At 41.0% G+C, this 21,056-nt stretch overlaps 1 protein-coding gene across 1 annotated transcript in view; it reads right to left on the minus strand.

The window, feature by feature from the left end:
- The window catches only part of LOC125465190 (transmembrane channel-like protein), a 66,482-nt gene that overhangs the window by 28,873 nt on the left and 16,553 nt on the right, over nucleotides 1–21,056 (minus strand). The gene's annotated exons all lie outside the window — the stretch shown is intronic.

The raw sequence follows: 21,056 nt of genomic DNA on the forward strand, positions 1-21,056 counted from the left end.
CACCAACATTTAAGTACTTCTGATGTGTAGTTAATGCTGTAATGTCAGGAAGTGTGGCATCCAATGTCCGACAATGAAATAAACAAACGTGTAGGACTGGATTTTCTTCATCTGAAGCTGAGCGAAGACACGTCAACAGGTCTAAAGTGGAAGTACACCAGCCCCAATATTAAACATACCACGTCACAAAAATGTGGCTGTGTTCAGGGGCTGATGTGATACTTATGGAAAATGCAACTGGGGCCATTTAGATGCTTGTAGGACTCTGGAGTCCTCTTGTCCCTTCCCTTCTGCAAAATAATGCACTGAGATCTTTTAAATCAATCAGAGACTTTCTCTAATATCAATATGTTAATTAATGCAGGTTGGTTCCTGAAGGCTGTGGAAACTAACTGGATGAGTTTGGTTATGAATCTTTGGGAATCCTGCACTGGAATTGGGACTATTTGACAGGAAAATTTAAAAGGTCTTACCAACTGCAAATGCTACAGTGTGATTTGTATCAGAGATAATAGGAACTGCAGATGCTGGAGAATCTGAGATAACAAGGTGTGGAGCTGGATGAACACAGCAGGCCAAGCAGCATCTTAGGAGCACGAAAGCTGATGTTTGTCTATGCCTTCCACACAGTGATTGATCATAAGGATCCTGTCATTGAATCCCTACAATGTGGAAACAGGACCTTTGGCCCAACAAGTCCACACTGAACCTCAGGACATCCCACCCAAATCCATCCCCCTAATCTTCAAATCCCTGAACACTACAGGCAATTTAACATGACCAATCCACCTAACTATGCACATCTTTGGACTGTGGGAGGAAACCAGAGCACCCGGAGGAAACCCATGCAAACACGGGGAGAACATGCAAACTCCACACAGACAGCCGCATGAGGGTGGAATCGAGCCCTGGTCCCCGGTGCTGTGATGCAGCAGAGCTAACCACTGAACTACGTGCCGCACCTGTCCTTAATAAGTAAGTAACCTTTACACTTACCATCATTGTGTGAGTATTTCACATGCATTAGAAAACTTGGTCCAGTGGGTAAAGTGGTTTTTTTGCATTCAATCATACTAATACTATGATGTGGGGTTAGTTAACTGGATCATTGGCTAACGATGCACAGTGACACCGACAATGAATGTCCCACCATCTCAACCTTTGTCTTTTCCTGAGGCACAGCAACCCCGAGGTTAAACGTCCTTGAGTTTGAAGCGTGAACGTTCCGAGTGAACGGACAAACTTCCAAACATTGGAAACATAACACAGGGAATAACTGACTCCCACTTCCTATCCTGAAGATGCATGTCTTGTCAATATCTGTTTTATCCTTGATGGTTGATGTCTCAGTATTGGTCAGGACTCTGGAGTCCTCTTGTCCCTTCCCTTCTGCAAAATAATGCACTGAGATCTTTTAAATCAATCAGAATAAACAGATTCAACCTCAGTTTAATACCTCATTGTCTGAATATCGATCAATTGTTAATGGTTAGTTGTGGAGGCTACAAGGCTATGGTGTTAGGGCTGGAGAATGGGATTAACTGGGTAGCTCTTTTGGGAGATGGCGCAGTCAAGATTGATAGAGGATCAGAAAAATGCTAATGCTGGATTCAAAACTGTAACAATCTTACTTCATTTAAAGTAACACAGTTGACTGTATATACATTTTCTTCAGTAAAGTCTGAAAATAATATAATTATTTGAGGGAATCCATGTGTATTTTTAAGAAGTTTTGCCAATTCAAAAGCCATGAGGAGCAATTAAACAGTTTACTTTCCATGTGCTGATGTGGGGGGAGTAGGTGGTAGGAGGAGGCAGGAGGAGCTGGGATGCAGTCCACACTTCTAGCTTCTTACAGACATTAAGGATCCCTGAATCTTATTGGTAGTTGACCATCAAATCCTTCTGTACACTTGGGATTTCGCACAAACAGCACCTTCTAGTACTTATAAAAGAAAACTCCCTACTTTACCAGATCAGTCAGGCCACTGGCACAAACCATCCCTCAGAACCTTAATCATAGCCAACAATTTATATAGAAATATTTATTTCCAAGATGAGGAACCCTAGCACCTGGGTACAGACTTGGAATGTATCTTGCCTGATAATGGGTCGGATTCTGATCCACAATTCTATATGCAAGAAACTCAAAGATGATCCAAAGAAAATTAAGTTGAGAACATCACACCCTTCTTCTACGGAAGCAAGCTGGGACCCCTCGCAGAGTGCTGTACAACCTATGGCAACAGGGACTACAACCTCTCACATTTTCTTAACATATCCAAAATGCCAGCCCATCTGGAGAAGTTGAAACAGTGAAATATAGAAAAGTTCGTGACACAGAAGGAGGCTAATGAATTCATGGTTTCCATAATAGTCAATTATCAAGCTTAATCCCACTTTTCAGCCCTTGGTATATGGTCTTGGAGGTTAGGTATGAGAATGCACATGGCAAACCAAGAACTTACTAAATGCATTTAAGTTATTTGGTGTATTGCCCTTTCAGGCATCGAGTTCCAGATTCACGAGTAAATTTCCTCTCCGCCTTCTCTGTTCTGAAGAAAGCAACCACGAATTATCCAGTTTTCCCTCATAACTAAAATTCTCCAGCCTTGTTAACATCCATGCAAATCTGTCCTACAATCTCCCTGGAGTGATAAAATTCTTCACTTAGTGTGGTGATCAGAATTTAATACAGAACTCTAGTTGCAGTCTAACTCGAGCTTACCACCATTTTTATACCCTAACCCTTTGCTAATGAAAGAAAGTACCTTGTATGCCTTCTTGACCACCTTTTCCATCTATCCTGGTACTTTAAGCAATCTATGGTTAGGTACATCAGGGTGTCCCTGTTCATCTACATTTCTCAGATTCCTAACATCTATTGTGCATTCCCTTGCCTTCTTTTTCCTGCCCAAATGTATTATAGCACACTTCCCTTTGCATTATCACTTCCTTCCTTGCCTCACCATGCCATTGACATCATCCTGCAATCTACAACCTCCATCCTCACAATTGACCACATGGGACAATGTTCCTATCAAATGCAAATTGCTTCGTCATAATACCTATATAACAAATCTAAAACATTAATGTGCATCACAAACCACAAGGGATCGCACACTGAGCACTAAGTAAGCTCACTAAAAACTGCCTTCCTGTCACAAAAACATCTATCCTCTGAGTAAATTTTGAATCCAACTTGTTACTCTCTTATTGATCCCTCGAATGTGACCCATCTTCCATGTAGAACCTTGAGAAAAGTTCTGTCAAAATCCAAATAAAAACGAAGAAACTGCGGATGCTGTAAATCAGGAATGAAAACAAAGTTGCTGGAAAGGCTCAGCAGGTCTGGCAGCATCTATAATGGAAAAGACAGAGTTAACGTTTTGGGTCCGGTGACTCTTCCTTAGTTCTGAGGAAGGGTGACCGGACCCAAAACATTAACTCTGTCTATTCCATCACAGATGCTGCCAGACCTGTTGAGATTTTCCAACAACTTTGTTTTCTGTCAAAATCCATATGGATTACAAAAGAACACTCCACTCTCATTGGCCTTCTTTGTTACTGCCTTAAAAATTCATTCATGTCGGTCAGACATGACTTTTCCTCAGCCCATCTGTAATGACTTAATTAATTTATGCCTTTCACATGATGATTCACATCAACTCCTTTCTTGCTGCAGTAAAAAATACCTAACGCCTGAGCAAAGCCAGGTTATTTTCCCTCATCAACGACGCTAAACTGTGGCTTTGAACTAACAAGTCAGATAATTTGAGTGTGAACTAGTTGCTCTGTGCTGCTTCCCAGCATGTGAAGAAGAGAGACTGAGGAAGAATAAATGCTAGCAAGTGAAAAGGATTATCTCGGTGAAACCCGCCTTCCGTTTTTACCCTCCATGCAGAACACCAATGCATTTTGCTGTCTGCCGCATTTGTGTGTGTGTGTGTAAAGGAAGTTTTATTAAGGGGTTAGAATTCTAACTGGTGGAGTTATATGCCGACATTTAACAAATGTTTACCTGTAGCTAGAATCTATTTATTTATTATAAGTAGTAACCATTATTAAGGACTGAAAGACAGTCTATGCTTTCTGTTCACTTGGATGGAAAAGATTTTGACGTAACTTTTTCACTAGGTACTACATGAAAGATGGGTCACATTCAAGGGATCCATTGGAGGTTAACAAGTTGGATTCAAAATTGACTCATTGGATAGATGCTTTTGTGTTCAATGAGTTTCCTTCGGGCTCAATATGAGATCACTTTCTCTTTTAACTACGATGGTAGATTGGAGAATATTGCTTCCTTTAAATTTTGTGACAACTCTGCGGATATCAGGGCTTGATTTCCAGCGCCCTTCCTCAGTGAGGCATGACAAAACATTGATTCAGCTTCAAGGAGAGATAGCAAGAACTGTAGATGCTGGGGTCAGAGATAACATAGTGTGGAGCTGGAGGAACACAGCATCAGAGGAGGAGGAAGGCTGATGTTTCGGGTCGGGACCTTTCTTCAGAAATGGGGGAGGGATGGGAGGACTCTGAAATAAGGAGAGAGAGGAGGGGTGGGGGTGGGGAAGATAGGCGGGATGGTGATAGTTGAGTGCAGATAGGAAGTGGTAGGAACTGGTCAGTACGGTGGGACAGGCGGTATAGGTGGGGGAGAAGATGGGCAGGCTGGGTCAGGTCAAGGAGGCGGGGACGAGAGGGAAGGTTGGTCATGGGATGAGGCTGGGGGTGGGGAGATTCTGAAACTGGTAAAATCCATGTTTAGGCCTTCGGGCTTTAGGCTCCCGAGGTGGAATATGAGGTGCTGCTCCTCCGGTTTGCAGGTGGTTTGTGGCACTGGAGGAGGCTCAGGATGGACATGTCAACCAGGGAGTGGGAGGGGGAGTTGAAATGGTGCGCAACCAGAAGGTGTTGTCGTTTGTTGCGAACAGAGCACAGGTGCTCTACGTTTCGAAGATGTGTACTGGTTCACTGCCATATTGTGCATTTTCACTGCCAACGTTAGCACAATAAAGATCATGGATGACCTGATTTTGTTCTGAGTTCCACATTTCCACCTATCACCAACGACGTTTGATTTACTTGCCGTACGAGAATCTATCTCTGCTCTAAAAAAATTCAATAACACCACTTCAACTGGCTTCTGAGGCAGAGTTTCTATCATAACAATGTGAATGTAATTTTAAAACAATGCTCCCTAGTTATGGAGTCACCCACAAGAGGAAGCATTATTTCCACATTCACCCTGTCACATCCTTTTGGGATCTTATAAACATCAATCAAATCACCCCTTGCTGTTCTGACCTCTTGTGAAAACAAATCAGCCTGTCAGCTTTTTCCTCATAAGATAACTCAAACACTCATTGTAGGCATCCACATAAAGCTCCTCAGAACCACCTCCAACACATTTCTACCCTTCATTAAGTAAGGAGAACAAAGCCGAACACAGTATTCAAGATCTGGTTTCAAATGTACCATGTAAAACTGAAGCATAATATCCTTATCTTTATGTTCACTTCCACTTATCACAAAGTCTAGCGTCTTATTAGCCTTCCTGACTTTCAGTACAGGAACACTAGATCCTTCTGCACTTTGGAATCCTGCAGTTATTCTCAATGTTAGTAATATTGTACTTTCTTTCCAATCTTCCTGACAAAGTGAACAATTTCACATTTTCGACTACTCACTGAGTCTATCTATATTTGCCTGCATCCTTGTTATGTTGCAGCCACAGCATTCTTTTTAAAGTATATCTGTCTCACATGCAAATGCAGCTACCAGGCCTTTAATACGCTAACCCAAATTATTGATACATTTGTCAAATGTTGACCCAGCATAGACCCTATATCAATCCACAAAAGACCCATTTATGCACAATCCGTTATCAGCCAGACAGCCAGTCAGCCAATTTTCTGTTCATGCTAGTATGTTACCCTTTATACCATGAGCTGCTATTTAGCACAATAACCTTTTATGTGGTATCTTGGCAAATTCTTTCTAAGAACAATACATCAATAAGCTCTCTTTTATCCCTGGTGCATATTGTTAATTTCTATTCTCTCCTTTTTAGTTTTAGAAATATCTTTTTAATCATATAATAGTAGAATATTATTCTATTTATGTAGAATATTCAGAATAGATATTCTGAATAATTGAAAATAAATAGAATAGAGCACATTTAGATTTGAATGCGGGGATTATGGGAAAAACCTGAGTGTTGGAGTTTCTTATTCTTGTCTGGAATACTCCCCATCATTTCTCTGCAGCCTCCAAGTTTCTCCCATGCTGTTGCCTGAAAACAAATAAGCCTCGGGTGATCACAAAATCTTGTCACACTCTCTTCATTTATGTTGGTTTGAGAATGTAAAAATTCATTGAATGTGTTGTCCATATTTCCTGAAATTCCCTGTACCTCTCTTACAACAGGGAGAATCCCTATTAAAAATAATGACTAAAAACCTCTGTGACTGCAACCAAGGGGAGTTAATTCCTCTCTGCTCTCTTTCTTTCTCTAGCATTTCTCCTCCATTGACTATCTTAGTAGGATGTTGTCATTTGGATCCTCACTTAACTAACTTACTATTATCAAACTATAGGAAAGGCATCTCCAGCAATAGTTTCACTATCTAACCGCAGATTATCACTTTAGAAATCCCCCAAGGACTTAACTGTGACACCTTACTTTTCTTCATTCGCATTGTGATCCCTGACAAAATCATCTGCAGATCTGGAGTCAACTTTCACTTCCACAATTACAACACCCAGGATTAGTTCTCTGCTGCAGTTTTTCATTTTCTCACTTCATTTCCTTCTTCTGTCAGAATGCTTACCAAATTCTAGTCTTAGAAAAACTGTTCTTTTGCCATTTGAAATTTTAAACATTGGCAAGGCTGAAGTCATACAGATTCATTTCCCAGCAATGACTCAGAAATGAACTAGACTGCTTACAACTTTACAATCTATGCTCTTAAAATGACATTTTGAGCCTATATCCTGTCCATTACAAAGACCCTCAGCAAATTGACCACATCCACTCTGTATCTTGGTTTATCTATCAATGAAACTTTGATTCGAGATTTTTTATTTTTTTAAGTGTATTTTTTCAATATGTTCCTGGTAACCTGCCATGCTTCACCCTCCATAAACTTACTATGATCCTGAATGCTGCAGCTTGTATCCTAAATCTACTTGCCTGGCTCTAACTTTGCTGATGTACATTTGTACACAGATATACAAAGTGGAAAAGAAGCTAATCACTATATTGTAGAGCCTTCACAATGTGTTGTTGGTAAGCCTCAGGATTTTATTTATGTAAATTATAAATGAAAAATATAATCTGATATATTCATCTTCTGAAATTTGTGTCTTGGGCCCTTTTGGGAGTTTGGATGTTTTCCTGTGCTGCATTCGGTACTGAGACTGAGAGCAGCTACCAAGGTGGGTTTGCACAGCTCACTAACTTTAACAATGGCACCCTCACACTGATTAGTCAGTGCAACTTTCTGTATGCTTGATTAATTACTAGAATTCTTCTAGATTCCTTCCTGGCCAGTCAATGCATTTCTTCAAGTATTTCTTATTTTATTGGTCGATTCTGTACCTTCTCTTAATCCAAGTACTCCACGCATTTCCCAGTCTGCAGTAATCTTCAAATTTGCACTCATTTCATTTCCTTTTTGAGTTTTATCCAAGTAACTGTTTTTACTCAGGATCACACTCTTACTTTGAGGTCATAAGTTTCAGGGTTAGCACAGAAACACGGAAATTTATGTTACGGAAGGAAGTCATTTTTCCCATTCTGCATGTGCCCACAACAAAAGACTCTCAGTTTCCAGCTCTTGGTCCACAAATCAAGGCTACTATAAGGCAGAGGAGAATAGATTATTGGTAAGCGAGGGGAAGAAAGGTTATCACGAATAGGTCGGAATGTGGAGTTGAGATTAGAATCAGATTAACAACCTTATTAAATGGTGGTGCAGACTGAAGTGGTCAGATAACCTATTCTTGCCCCAACTCATGTGTTCATGAGAATGTGTAAACTGTAGTACATGAAAATACAAGTGCATATCCATTTTTTAAAAAATGAGAGTTTCTGTCTTCAAGCCAACTTTTCGGGTATTCAGTTCCTGACCCACATCACTTCCTGTTGAAAATATTTTCTTCAAATTCCCTCTAAATTTTCTACCAAGCTTTCTTGATCTCTATCCTAAGCGATAATATTTGTTCCCATTCATTCTATCAAGATCCCTCACAAATGTAAACACGCAAATTAAATTCCGATTGAATCTCCCCAATTCCAGAGAAAATAATTCCAACTGCCCCAAGATTTCCTTAGAGCAAAAATTGTCCCGCTGGATACTCTCCAGCGCAATTATATCCTTCCTGTAATGTACTGATCAGAACTGCACACAGTATTCAAAATTTTGTCTAATCAGTCATTTATAAAATTCAAGGTAAACCTCCCTGTTCTTGCTTTCTGTGTCTCAGCAAATAAACAAAAGTGTTTCTTCATGACCACCTATTCTGTTTCAGACATTTGCGAACATGAAACTCCGCTGTCCCTCTGTTCCTCTACACATCTCAGTATTCTGGCATTTTTTAATAATTTCTTGGTAGTACAGAGCTTAAATGTTGCTAAAAACAAAAATAAAGTTTTAAGCTTCATGTCTTGCAATCATGAGGACTGAAGATCCAATTTTAGAAGCAACAAAAACAAAGAACTTTGGATGCGAGAAATCAGAAATAAAAACAAATTGCTGGAGAAATTCAGCAAGTCTGGTAGCATCCGCAGAGACGAAGCAGAGATAATGTTTTGGGTCCAGTGACTCTTCTTCAGTACTGATTTTAGCTTGGAAAAGGTTGGTATGCTTGCTGAATATAGGGTGGGTTGACTGATCAGATTTTAGTTGGCTTGGAGAAGCAGCAGGACCTTTTAACAGCCTTAGTTTGTTAAAGTTCAAACCAGGCAGGTCAAATCTAATTGGTCAGGGCCTAGACTGATTCTTTATAGGTAATATCGACACATTATCCCCTTCCGACTGAGTAAAGGGCTATGGAGACAACCAAATCGCTTCTGTAACCTTGTGGCAATGTCTTACAAATCAAAGCAAACTTAGTGAGTTTGAAACTAATACTTGAATAAGAGAGTTAACAGTCCCTACTGCTTTCCCATGTTGACCTCAGCCCAACCAGTCATCACCCTCTTCTTAAGCTATAATAAAAGGTTCCTTCGTTTCTAGAGTTAATTTTTTTTTCCTGCATTTAGAGTACAAGATAAAAAATTTTAAGTTCCTGTCTCTTTTTAACAATGTCTAGTTTTTATTTTGTCATTACAGACCTTGTTTAACATCCCCAAATACATTACCTTACGTTGCTTTGAACTGAGTTCCATTTGCCACTTTTATTCCTCATGACGTGTCCATTGATATCTTCTTGTAATCTTTGGCCTTCTTCCTTTCTATTAACCACACAGGCAATTTTTGAGTCACTTGCAAACTTCTTAATTTTGACCATATATTGAAGTCTAAGACATTGGTACATAGTTTCATTGTCCAACTCCAAAGGGTTGTACACATGATTAAGGCTTAATGCAGTGTCACTACTGAGTTCTGCACAGAGGCACCAGCTATTCAATGAGGCAGGAAACTCATCCTCTCAGCTTACTGTAAAAGTTAACATTGCTTGAAGGAATGTGTCTCTCACTGCTGTAGCCAATGTTTATCCATCCAGAAACATTGCTAAAATCTGATTATCTGGACATATATTTGATATTGACATGTGGGATCTTGTAGTGTGCAAATTAAATGTCATGTTTCCTCTGTTACAAAAATGACTTCACTTCTAAATAATTTAGTTGACCAGAAAGTGTTTTAGGGCACCATTGAATGTAAAACAGGCTTTCAAATCACTATTAACCATTTGATGCAGCATAAAATAGTTAATGGTAGGGCCTTGGGTTGTATTGCAGTACACAGGGTCCTAAGGGTTTGGTTACATAATTAGAACATAGAACATAGAACAGTACAGCACAGTACAGGCCCTTCAGCCCACGATGTTGCGCCAAACATTTACCCTAAACCTAAGGTCTATCTAACCTTCACCCCTACCTTATCCTATCATCCATATGTCTATCTAATAGCCACTTAAATGCCTCTAATGAAGCCAACTCCACTACGGTCTCTGGGAATGCATTCCATGCCCCTACCACTCTCTGAGTAAAGAACCTACCTCTGACGTCTCCCCAATATCTACCTCCTTTCACTTTAAAACTATGTCTCCTCGTAAAAGCCACCTCCACCCGAGGAAAAATTCTCTGGCTATCTACTCTATCTATACCTCTGATTGTTTTGTACACCTCTATCAAGTCACCTCTCATCCTTCATTGTTCTAAAGAGCAAAGCCCTGGCTCTCTCAACCCTTCCTTGTAAGACCTTCCCTCCATTCCAGGCAACATCCTGGTAAATCTCCTCTGAACGTTTTCCAACTCTTCCACATCTTTCCTACGATGACGTGACCAGAACTCGACACAATACTCCAAATGTGGCTGAACCAGGGTTTTGTATAGCTAGAGCATAACTTCGCGGCTCTTGGACTCAAGCCCTCTATTAATGAAAGCTAATACACCATACGCCTTCTTAACAATTCTATCCACCTGGGTGGCAGCTCTCAGGGAACTGTGAACATGAACCCCAAGATCCCTCTGCTCCTCCACACTGCCAAGAATCTTTCTGTTAACTCTGCATTCTGCTTTCAAGTTTGTCCTTCCAAAATGAATCACCTCACACTTTTTTCGGGTTAAACTCCATCTGCCACTTCTCAGCTGAGCTCTGCATTCTATCAATGTCCCTTTGTAATGTAGAACAGCCCTCGGCACTGTCCACAATGTGACCCACCTCCATATCATCCACGAACTTGCTAACCTACTCCTTCATCCAAATCATTTACAAAAATCACAAATAGAAGAGGACCCAGAACAGATCCTTGTGGTACACCACTTGAAACTGAGCACAATGTTAAATATTTTCTGTCCACTACCACCCTTTGTCTTCTAAGTGTCAGCCAATTCTGGATCCAATCTGCCACATTTCCCCCATCCTCCTTACCTTCTGCATGAGCTTGCCATAGGGAAACTTATCAAACGCCTTACTTAAATCCATGTATACATCATCCACTGCTCCACCTTCTACATGTGTTTGGTCATCTCTTCAAAGAATTCAATAAGATTTGTGAGGCATGATGTACCCCTCGCAAATCCATGCTGATTGTGCCTTTCCAAGTGATCATAAATCCTGTCTCTCAGAGCCCTTTCCAATAATTTGCCCACCACTGACGTAAGACTAACTGGCCTATAATTTCCGGGGTTATACCTGTTCCCTTTTTTGAACAAGGGAATGACATTTGTCTCTTTCCAATCTTCTGGCCCTATACCCATGGACAGTGAGGATGAAAAGATCATCGCCAAAGGCCCTACAACACGTCCCTTACTTCCCATAGAATCCTTGAATAAATCCCATCAGGCCTGGGGGATTTATCTATCTTCAACTTCTTCAGAATTCCTAACACATCTTCTTTACTAACATCAACCTCCTCTAGCCTACCTGCCTGTTTCACAACATCCTCCTTTACAACTAGGTCCCTGTCAGTTGTGAATACTGAAGAAAAGCATTCATTAAGGACGTCTCCTATCTCTTTAGGCTCTGTGCACAAATTCCCTTTACAATCCTTGATTGGTCCTACCCTTTCTCTGGTCATTCTCTTGTTCTCCACATACGTGTAAAAAACCTTGGGGTTTTCCTTGATCCAATCTGCCAAGGTTTTCTCCTGCCCCCTTATAGCTCTCCTAAGCCCTTTCTTCAGCTCCTTCCTGGTTAACTTGTATCCCTCTACAGCCTTTTCTGTTCCTCTTTTCCTTACAGAAACCTTCTTCTTCCTCATAACCAGTTGTTCAACCTCTCTCAAGAACCAGGGCTCCCTCACTTGACCGCATCTTCTCTGCCTGCTAGGGACAAACATATTGAGCACATGCAGTATGCATACCTTAAACAATCTCCACATTTCTGTGGTGCTCTTCCCTGACAGCATCTGTTCCCAATTTATGTTACCCAGTTCTTGCCTAACTGAATTGTAGTTACCCTTCCCCCAATTGTAAATTTTACCCTGCCATATGTACCTATCCTTATCCATGACTATCGTGAAAGAAACAGAGTTATGCTCACTACTGCCAAAATGCTCTCCTATCAATACATCTAACACTTGGCCCGGTGCGTTGCCAAGCACCAAATCCAAAAGAATTCTTTGAAGTTTCCATCCTAGGTAGAGAGGATGGTTAAAAAGGCTCTTGGCATGCTTGCCTTCATTGCTCATTCCTTTGAGTGTAGGAGTTGGGACGTCACGTTGAGGTTGTACAGGACATTGGTGAGGCCTCTCCTAAAGTTCTGTGTCTAGTTTTCTGATTGCCGAGTTATAGGGAGGGTATTATGAAGCTAGAAAGGGCTCAGAAGAGATTTACTGGGATATTGCCAGATATAGAAGGTTTGAGTTATAAAGAAAGGTTGGCGAGGCTGGGACATTTTACACAGGAATGTAGGGGGTGACCTTACAGAGGTTTATAAAATCATGGGGGGGTGTATAGATACGGTTAATGGTGAGTATCTTTTCCCTTAGGTGGGGGAATTCAAGATTCGGGGGCATATTTTTAAGGTGAGAGGAGGCAGGTTTTAAAAAAAAGGCTTATTTTTTTACACAGAGGGTGGGTTGCATGTGGAATGAACTTCATGAGGAAGGGTGGATGTGGGCACAGTTACAAAGTTTAAAAGACACTTAGATAAGTATATGAATAGGAAAGGTTTGGAGGGATATGGACCAGGAGTAGGCAGGTGAGACTAATTTAGTTTGGGATTACGCTCGGCATGGGCTGGTTGGACTGAAGGGTCTGTTTCCATGCTGTATGATTCAATGACTATACAGAGCTTTGCCAATAAATCATGGAGTACGCCAAGTGCCATTACAGGCACCTCATGGAATCTACCACTTCCATCAATAAAGTCTATTGTAAGTGATGAAAATGGCTTATTGCATGATAGCAAGATGCAAAACCAAATTGCTAGGCAGCCATAATTACTGGGTCTCTCGTGAGCTGTACAGATTACATCTGTTAAGTCTAATAGAGAACTCACAGCCTCCATCCACAGACTGTGCGTGGCATCAGTGGAACATGAACTTAACTCCCTCAAAACCATTACCTTACACAAAATCAAGGCCAAGTGTAGATTAGAGGGCAGGGGATAACGGACTAAAATCTGCTGGCCTTAGATTTTAAATAAGATATGTCTCTGCCGTACATGCTAGGTTGCTAAGAAATGCAAGGTCCTGAGCTGACTGAGGTCCTACAGTGTTTCATTGGTGAGGTATAGCCTCGACAGTGGTTCCTGTTTATCAGAGGTATTAAAAATCTGTATTTAGAATTTATCAGGGGAAACATTGAGAAGCTATGTCAAAAGCATGATTACTGGAAGTAAGATTTTGTATTCAGGAAAGAGTTAATTTTAAGTCCGTGTAATTAATTGCATTCAAAGTGAATTAAAAATCTAACACAAGATTTCAAATATGTTGTAGTCTTTTTGTCCACTATTTCTTTTTCTTCTTCCTTCCGCACGTGAAATAATTGCTTCTACACTAGAGTATGGTTCATAAGTACCATTCATCCTCTGGTCCCTCACCACATGGCCATTTTTCATGTCTGAAACTTGTCGATCTATACACATGAGCATGGATCAAAAGTAGCCCCTCAATCTTGCTCCACTCTTTAGTAAGATGATGGATGATCTGGCTGTGGCCTCAACTCCACGTACAACTGTGGGGTGTGACTTTGTTCTTTTGTTCATAGGAGGCAGGTGCTGCTTGCTAGGCCAGCAATTATTGTGCTATCCACAAGGGTAGAGAGCAGTTAATAGTCAACCACATTGCTGTGAATCCAAAGTAAAAATGGCAGATTTCCTTCCAAAAAACACTTTAGTAAACTAGATGGACTTTTAAAACAATCAACAATATTCAAATGGTAATCATTCCTGATTTTTAAAACTGAATTCAAATTCCACAATTTGCTGTCGTGGGATTCAAACCTATGACCCTAGAACTTCGGCCTGGGGTACTGGATGACTAGTCCAATGGCATTAGCGCGAGGGCATTTCCTCCCTGTTTAAATATTAAACACTTCTGATGATAATCATGCATTTCTGACAAGGTTCAACTTAAATCTCAATCACAAGTGAGAAAAGTATTCCATTCCCTCTTCCCTAGCCTCAATAGTAGGCAATTGTAACACATTACAGTCACTTTGACTGGGTTAGGTTGAGAAGCAAGTTCAACTGTATGGCTCATCTCTTCGTTGGATAAAGTTGTTGAGCCCAATTGGAGTTGCACAGAATACCTTCTAAGCATTTAACCCACACTGAATCAATTTGCTTAACTAAATATTGCGGCTATGTTTGCAGGACTTCTTCAATGAAAGTCTGTCCCTGAGTTCTGGCATAACCACGAGAGGACCATTTAAACGTAATTTCAACAAAATGTTGTATCAATTGGCAGAAATGGGAGCGCCTGATATATTTCCTTAGCCTCTTCAGGCAATTGAGATGGCTGAGAGGCTGATCAATGCTACTGGCTAAATTGTATTTTCACCCAGAACAGCTGATCTGTTACTCCATAATCAGTTTGAGCAAAACATATCGAGTCCATGGATGTGAACCTCAGTTGGTTTGTTAGCCAAGGGATGAACATGGGCACCCTAATCCACCAGAATTCGCAATGATTGCAATTTGAAGTTTGAAAAATGATGCAAAACTGAGGAACAATTAGCCTCACAAATCATCCACAACTACTTATGTTTATTTTATGACAATAATGTTGGATCTATTGGACATCAAAATTTTGAGACATTTAGTTTTACATGGGTAATATAATTCTATAATCAATTAGATCAAAGCTTCTCAAATTTTTCCCTGTTGCATTCTCAAATTTTAAGGCTTGAAAATCGCCTGGGAGAGCAGGGGGTGATATTGGGGGTTGGGAGAGATCTATGACTGCCGTGGTGTGTAGGTGGTGGGGGAGATGTAATGGAGAAAGTGATGTGATGTGAAAGGGGGTGTGGTATAGGGCATGGGGAAGAAACCTCTGCTGGCATTGGGGAATGGTGGGAGAGAGGAGTGGAGAGTTATGGGCAAAGGATTTTTTCCTTAAAAGTACTTATATGTCTACTGAGTTTTTCAGGGAAGCAATCAGGCTGCAAAGATTGTTCATTTAAGTCATGCCCAACATTAAATGAGGGTGAGGATTTAAAGGGGCCTGACAGCTGTCAGCACTTAAGGGTTTCACAGTGTCACAGTAGTAAACACTGTTGACCCACAGCCCCAGGGACTTAGGTTTGATTCCAGCCTGGGGTGACTGTCTGTGTGGAGTTCGCACATTCTCCCTGTGTCTGCTTGGGTTTCCTTTGGGGCCTCCAGTTTCCTCCAACAACCCAAAGATGTGCAGGTCAAGTGGATTGGCCAGGCTAAATTGCCCTGTAGTGTTCAGATATATACAGGCTAGGTAGTAAGTGCAGTAAAATGGGGATAGTGTGTGATGCTCTTCGAAGGGTCTGTGCAGACTCAATGGGACAAATGGCCTCTATCTGCCCTGTAGGGATTCTATGATTCACTTAGTAAAAGATTCACAGCAGCTGTTGCTGGCCAAAGGCTCATGACCTCAACTCCAAAGGCAGGTTACAACCCACATTAAAGACATGAATTAGCTTAGAGTCATAGAGATGTACAGCATAGAAACAGACCCTATGACCAGATATCCTGAAGTAATCTAGTCCTATTTGCCAGGATTTGGCACATGTGCCTATAAACCCTTTCTGTTCATATACCCATCCAGATGGCTTTTGAACGTTGTAATTACACTAACCTCCATGTCTTCCTCTGGCAGTTCATTCCATACACGTACCACCATTTGACAGAAAAAAGTTGCCCTTTAGGTCCTTTTTAAATCTTTCCCGTCTCACCTTAAACCTATTCCCTCCAGTTTCAGACTCTCCTATCCCTCGGGGAAAGACCTTGAATATTCACCCTCTCCAAGCCTCTCATGATATAGCGGAAACCCTCCAACCCTGACAACATTCTTGTAAATCTTTTCAGAACCATTTCAAGTTTCATAACATCTTTCCTATACCAGGAAGACCAGAATTGAACACAGCATTCCAAAAAGTGGCCTAAACAATGTTCTGTACAGCCAGAACATAACCTCCCCACTCCGAGGCTCAGTGCACTGACCAATAAAGGCAAGCATATCAAATATCTTCTTCAAAACCCTGTCTGCCTGCGACTCCATTTCAAGGACCTATGAAACTGCACTACAAGGTCTCTTTGTTCAGCAACACTCCTTACTTAGGACCTTGCCATTAAGTCCATATGCCCTGCCCTAACCTAAATTGCCCTACCAAGTGTAGCACCTCACATTTATCTAGACTAAACTCCATCTGGTACTCCTCAGCCCATTGGCCCATCTTATTAAGGACTTATTGTACTCTTGATTATGGAAAACTCACCTACTTTCAGTCAGGTAAAGCGCACTGTACCTTCTCAGAAAGGTCAATTGCTGAACTGGGCTGAGTTGATTGCTATCAATGTATCAGTGAAAGCAGTAGACTAACACTGGACACTCCTCAATTACATTGGTGGATACAACTTCAGGTATGAGTTTCTGACTGCAGTATGGTAACCAAGGACATTGAGTGAAAACTGGGTGTAATGCAATCCAGTTGAAAATGTGTTAATCCTGACACATTTAGGATAGCAGTGATAATGGGAACTGCAGATGCTGGAGAATCCAAGATAATAAAATGTGAGGCTGGATGAACACTGCAGGCCCAGCAGCATCTCAGGAACACAAAAGCTGATGTTTCGGGCCTAGACCCTTCATCAGAGAGGTTTAGAAACAGAGAGAGACATTTAGGATAGCAGGTCAATTTAGACAGGGGATTAACAAGCCATTGTTTTCCCATGAAATTGTAGCCCCAGATTACCTAGTGTCTTCAAGAGAGGAACCATCAGGGTAGAAGATTGAAGGGGTGGGGACTAATTCATAGAATAATGAACATTAAACCATGTGTCTCATTTAACCAGTTCAATGTACTTTAGTATTGGGTATTTGCAGTGAAGTCGAAGTGTTCTTTATCTCATAATGCATTGGATATGTAAGGTGTTTGTCAATTAAAGATATCAAATGTTGTTTACTTGCTGTACATTAGAATTGCTCAAACCCAGATGGAACTCAAACGCTTTTTTTTCCTTTCTGACTCCTCTGAGAATTTCAGTTGCTGTTAAACTGCTGTGAGTACAATGGACTGAAAAATATGATATCATCACTCACGGCAGCAATAACAGGTCACAGGAGGCATGAGGAGGCTCAGTCACTATGGCAATCCCTTCTGCAGGACTGATAGCCTTTCTTTCCCCTGTGCAGATGTCCGTGTAATCTGATCCAAGACTCAGGCTTGGGAAGTGTCAGTTCCACACCTAGAATTGGTACAAAACTAGTACGGCTGGTTGATGAGAATCCTCCCCCGTTCCAAATTTACTGGTTGCATTTTTAAGCCACTGACTGACTACAAACAGCAAATTATTTAAAAATTGTAATGTTACAATTAACATTTGAGTCTTTAGAATGGGTCTCATTTCTGCTCTGCTTTATTTCTTTATTCCACATCAAACTATGATTAGTAGCATTTGAGGGTTTAATAAATAGTTAAAATACTCTAGGGACTAACAGTTTATGGAAAATAGAACACTAACTGGCAGTCATGGGTAATGTGGCCCCAACAGAAGTGGTTTGTTTTCCATAAACCAGAACTTACATAATATTTCCTATTTTCATATATTTTAAGATATTATGTACTGATATTATTTAAATACATTAACTGTTCTGGCAGTGGAAGGAGTTACCAGTGAGATCCACTGATGTGGCCTTGTTCTTGTCCCAAACATTCATCTAATTCTGGAGTTTGAGTATAAGGATAATACTTTGATAACAAGGTGTAGAGCTGGATGAACACAGCAGGCCAAACAACATCAGTGGAGCAGGAAGGCTGATGTTTCGGGCCTAGACCCTTCTTCAGAAATGGGGGAGGGGAAAGAGGTTCTGAAATAAATAGAGAGGGGGGGAGGTGGATAGAAGATGGATAGAGCAGAAGATAGGCGGAGAGAAGACAGCCAGGTCAAAGAGGATGGATCCTGTAAAGGTGAGTGTAGGTGGGGAGTTAGGGAGGAGATAGGTCAGTAGAGGGAGGACAGACAGGTCAAGGGGGCGGGATGAGGTTGGTAGGTATGAGATGGGGGTGGGGCTTGAGGGGAGAGGAGGGGATAGGTGGGAGGAAGGACAGGTTAGGGAGGTGGGGACCAGCTGGGCTGGTTTTTCCATTTTCATGGGGTGGGGGGTGTGTTGATGGAGGCCGGGAGGGCATTGTTGGGGGTGGGGGGGGGGGGGGCAGTGTTAGAGGAGGTCAATTGATGGATTGGTTTTTGGCACAGATCCCATTTTGTCAGGAACACTATCCTCATTGCACCTGTTGTTTTTGGTACACACGGTGGGCGTATGATTGATTGCGTGATGTTCCTGCACAAGGGAAAATATTCCCCTTGTAGCTGGTAGGAAACCTAAGATACTGGGCGTGGACCATTCCAAAAGTTGCACCCATTGTACAAAGGAAACTGCTCAAAGTAGCTGCTGTTCTCACCAGTGGGAGTGAGTATTTGATATGCACAGAGTCTTGATATTTTCAAAAACTGGTTTTCCGAGAAATCTCCTCTACCAATCCTCATTCAATTCAGATTTATGAACTGGAGATGAAAAGGAACTTTTTTTTTAAACCATGTTTTATTGAACAATTTGTTCAGCAACTTTGATCAGGCCAAAACAGCAAAAGAACTCAGTAATAACAGAATTAAACCTTTTGACCCAGTGGGATATTTAGTAACTTTCTGTGATGGTGTAAAACAAGTAGTAGCATTCTGGCTTTACATGTCGCCTATATTTTTAATCTTCTGGGATTCAATGCATTCATTTAGCTCTCCATTAACAAAGAGCTGTTTGTCACCTTGATCCACTCTCTGATGTCCGGATGTTAACCTCCCTGCCCATAGTTTTAGTCACTACTCGAATGTCTTTCTTCTAACTCAGCCTCTGAGCACTGACATTTTGGTTAAAAAAAATACTTCTTGACACATTGCCAGCTTCGTATTGTCTAGCTCTTTACGTAGGCCTCTCTCCACAGTGACATTTGTAAATGGGACTACAGGTGGTAGGCCCAGATTTACATGCTTAAGGAAATGGGAAACAACCAAGAGACCTTCACACAAGTGACTTTTTTTTAGAAATAATGGGAACTGCAGATGCTGGAGAATCCAAGATAACAAAGTGTGAAGCTGGATGAACGCAGCAGGCCAAGCAGCATCTCAGAAGCACAAAAGCTGATGTTTCTGGCCTAGACCCTTCATCAGATGAAGGGTCTGGGCCCGAAACGTCAGCTTTTGTGCTCCTGAGATGCTGCTTGGCCTGCTGTGTTCATCCAGCTTCACACTTTGTTGACTTTTTTTTTATATGGCTAGTTACCCAGATATGGGAAAATTTCTGAGACTAGCCTTGCTGAATTTCCATAAACTACAATTTTTCATAGTTTACATGTCTGCATGACTCTGTGATGTCAGACAAATTTTAAGCGTACAGTGGGTTTATTTACAAAATGTTTTAAATAATTCTACAATCTTGTACTTATGCCTACAAATTAGCTTCTAGTAACATTTAGTAGCTCCGTTTATTTTAAATTCACTCATCCTCCGGGTTTAACCAATCAAGTACAGTGAGCATGAATTAGTTACCAGACTCTCAAAAGCAAACCAATTAAATCATTTAATCAATACAGTATAAGTGGCTAAATAGCACTCTCAGGGAAAGTAGAAAAATATACTTCTCACTGCAGATGTATGCTCCTTAAAAGGAAAAGAAGACACTTTTTTGCCATCCAATTGGAGACATAGAATGTTCTAAAATCTATTAAGTCTGGTGTTCTGGAAAATAATGTCATTTCAGTAATCACACATGGTTATCTCTGGAGTATTGGCAGACACAGATTTCTCAGCAACTATAATGTTAAAAAATTAATCTTCAGACATCACTCTGAACTCAGCAAGAAGGATTTACTTTCAGAAATGGGAGAGATCAACTAGGCAGCCTTTCCCATCAGAGCTCTTGTCCCACGACTGAAGACAAGAAAAAAACAAGAACCTCTTCTAGCCAGTCACTATTCATACATCCCAAACAGGGTATACAACAATCAAGCAAATTAGTTACCACCAGATTTCCAGGAGGCCTTGTTAGAACAAACTCCAATGTTCTCAGTAGTGTTTCAATGACCTGTTTCAAGATAATATTCAAGGTGTTTCCATAAAACATCATTTGTCAAAACTTACACAATCCAAGTTGCAATTTTGAGTTTAAAATGAATTAGCTATACATAGTGTGGGTAGCTATTCTAGGTATTTAAAGTAATGTTCCTCCAGACCATACAAAAATATCCATCCTGCTACCTCTATTTTTCTGTTCCCCCAAAAAGTGAGAATTGCTTGCTGACCTTCTCCCACTTGCACTGATATTAACAGCGGTGATGCATAAATTCATCTCACTCAATCCTTCCCACGGCAAGAGAAAACTGCCCATACCAGGGCAGAAAGAATCATGTCAGGTAGTGGGCTGCCTGATATTTCAACTGCTCACTCCTTATGATGATAGAATTGTGATGTTGATCACCCCAAACAGCTGACTTACTGCACCAAGACCATGGATTGGTATTGGACGCTGCCCTTGACTTACAATACAGAGAGTCCGAGACTGAAGGCTGTCGGATTTGAGGAGACTTGAGGACTGCCGATGACAATGACAATTGTCCTGTCTTTGTGTGTGTGCTGAATGCTAAGGGATGACTTGGTAGGCTGATAGTGCAGGCTGAAGTGGTA

This window comes from Stegostoma tigrinum, chromosome 24, assembly GCF_030684315.1.
Source record: "Stegostoma tigrinum isolate sSteTig4 chromosome 24, sSteTig4.hap1, whole genome shotgun sequence".
Taxonomy (NCBI): Eukaryota; Metazoa; Chordata; class Chondrichthyes; order Orectolobiformes; family Stegostomatidae; genus Stegostoma; species Stegostoma tigrinum.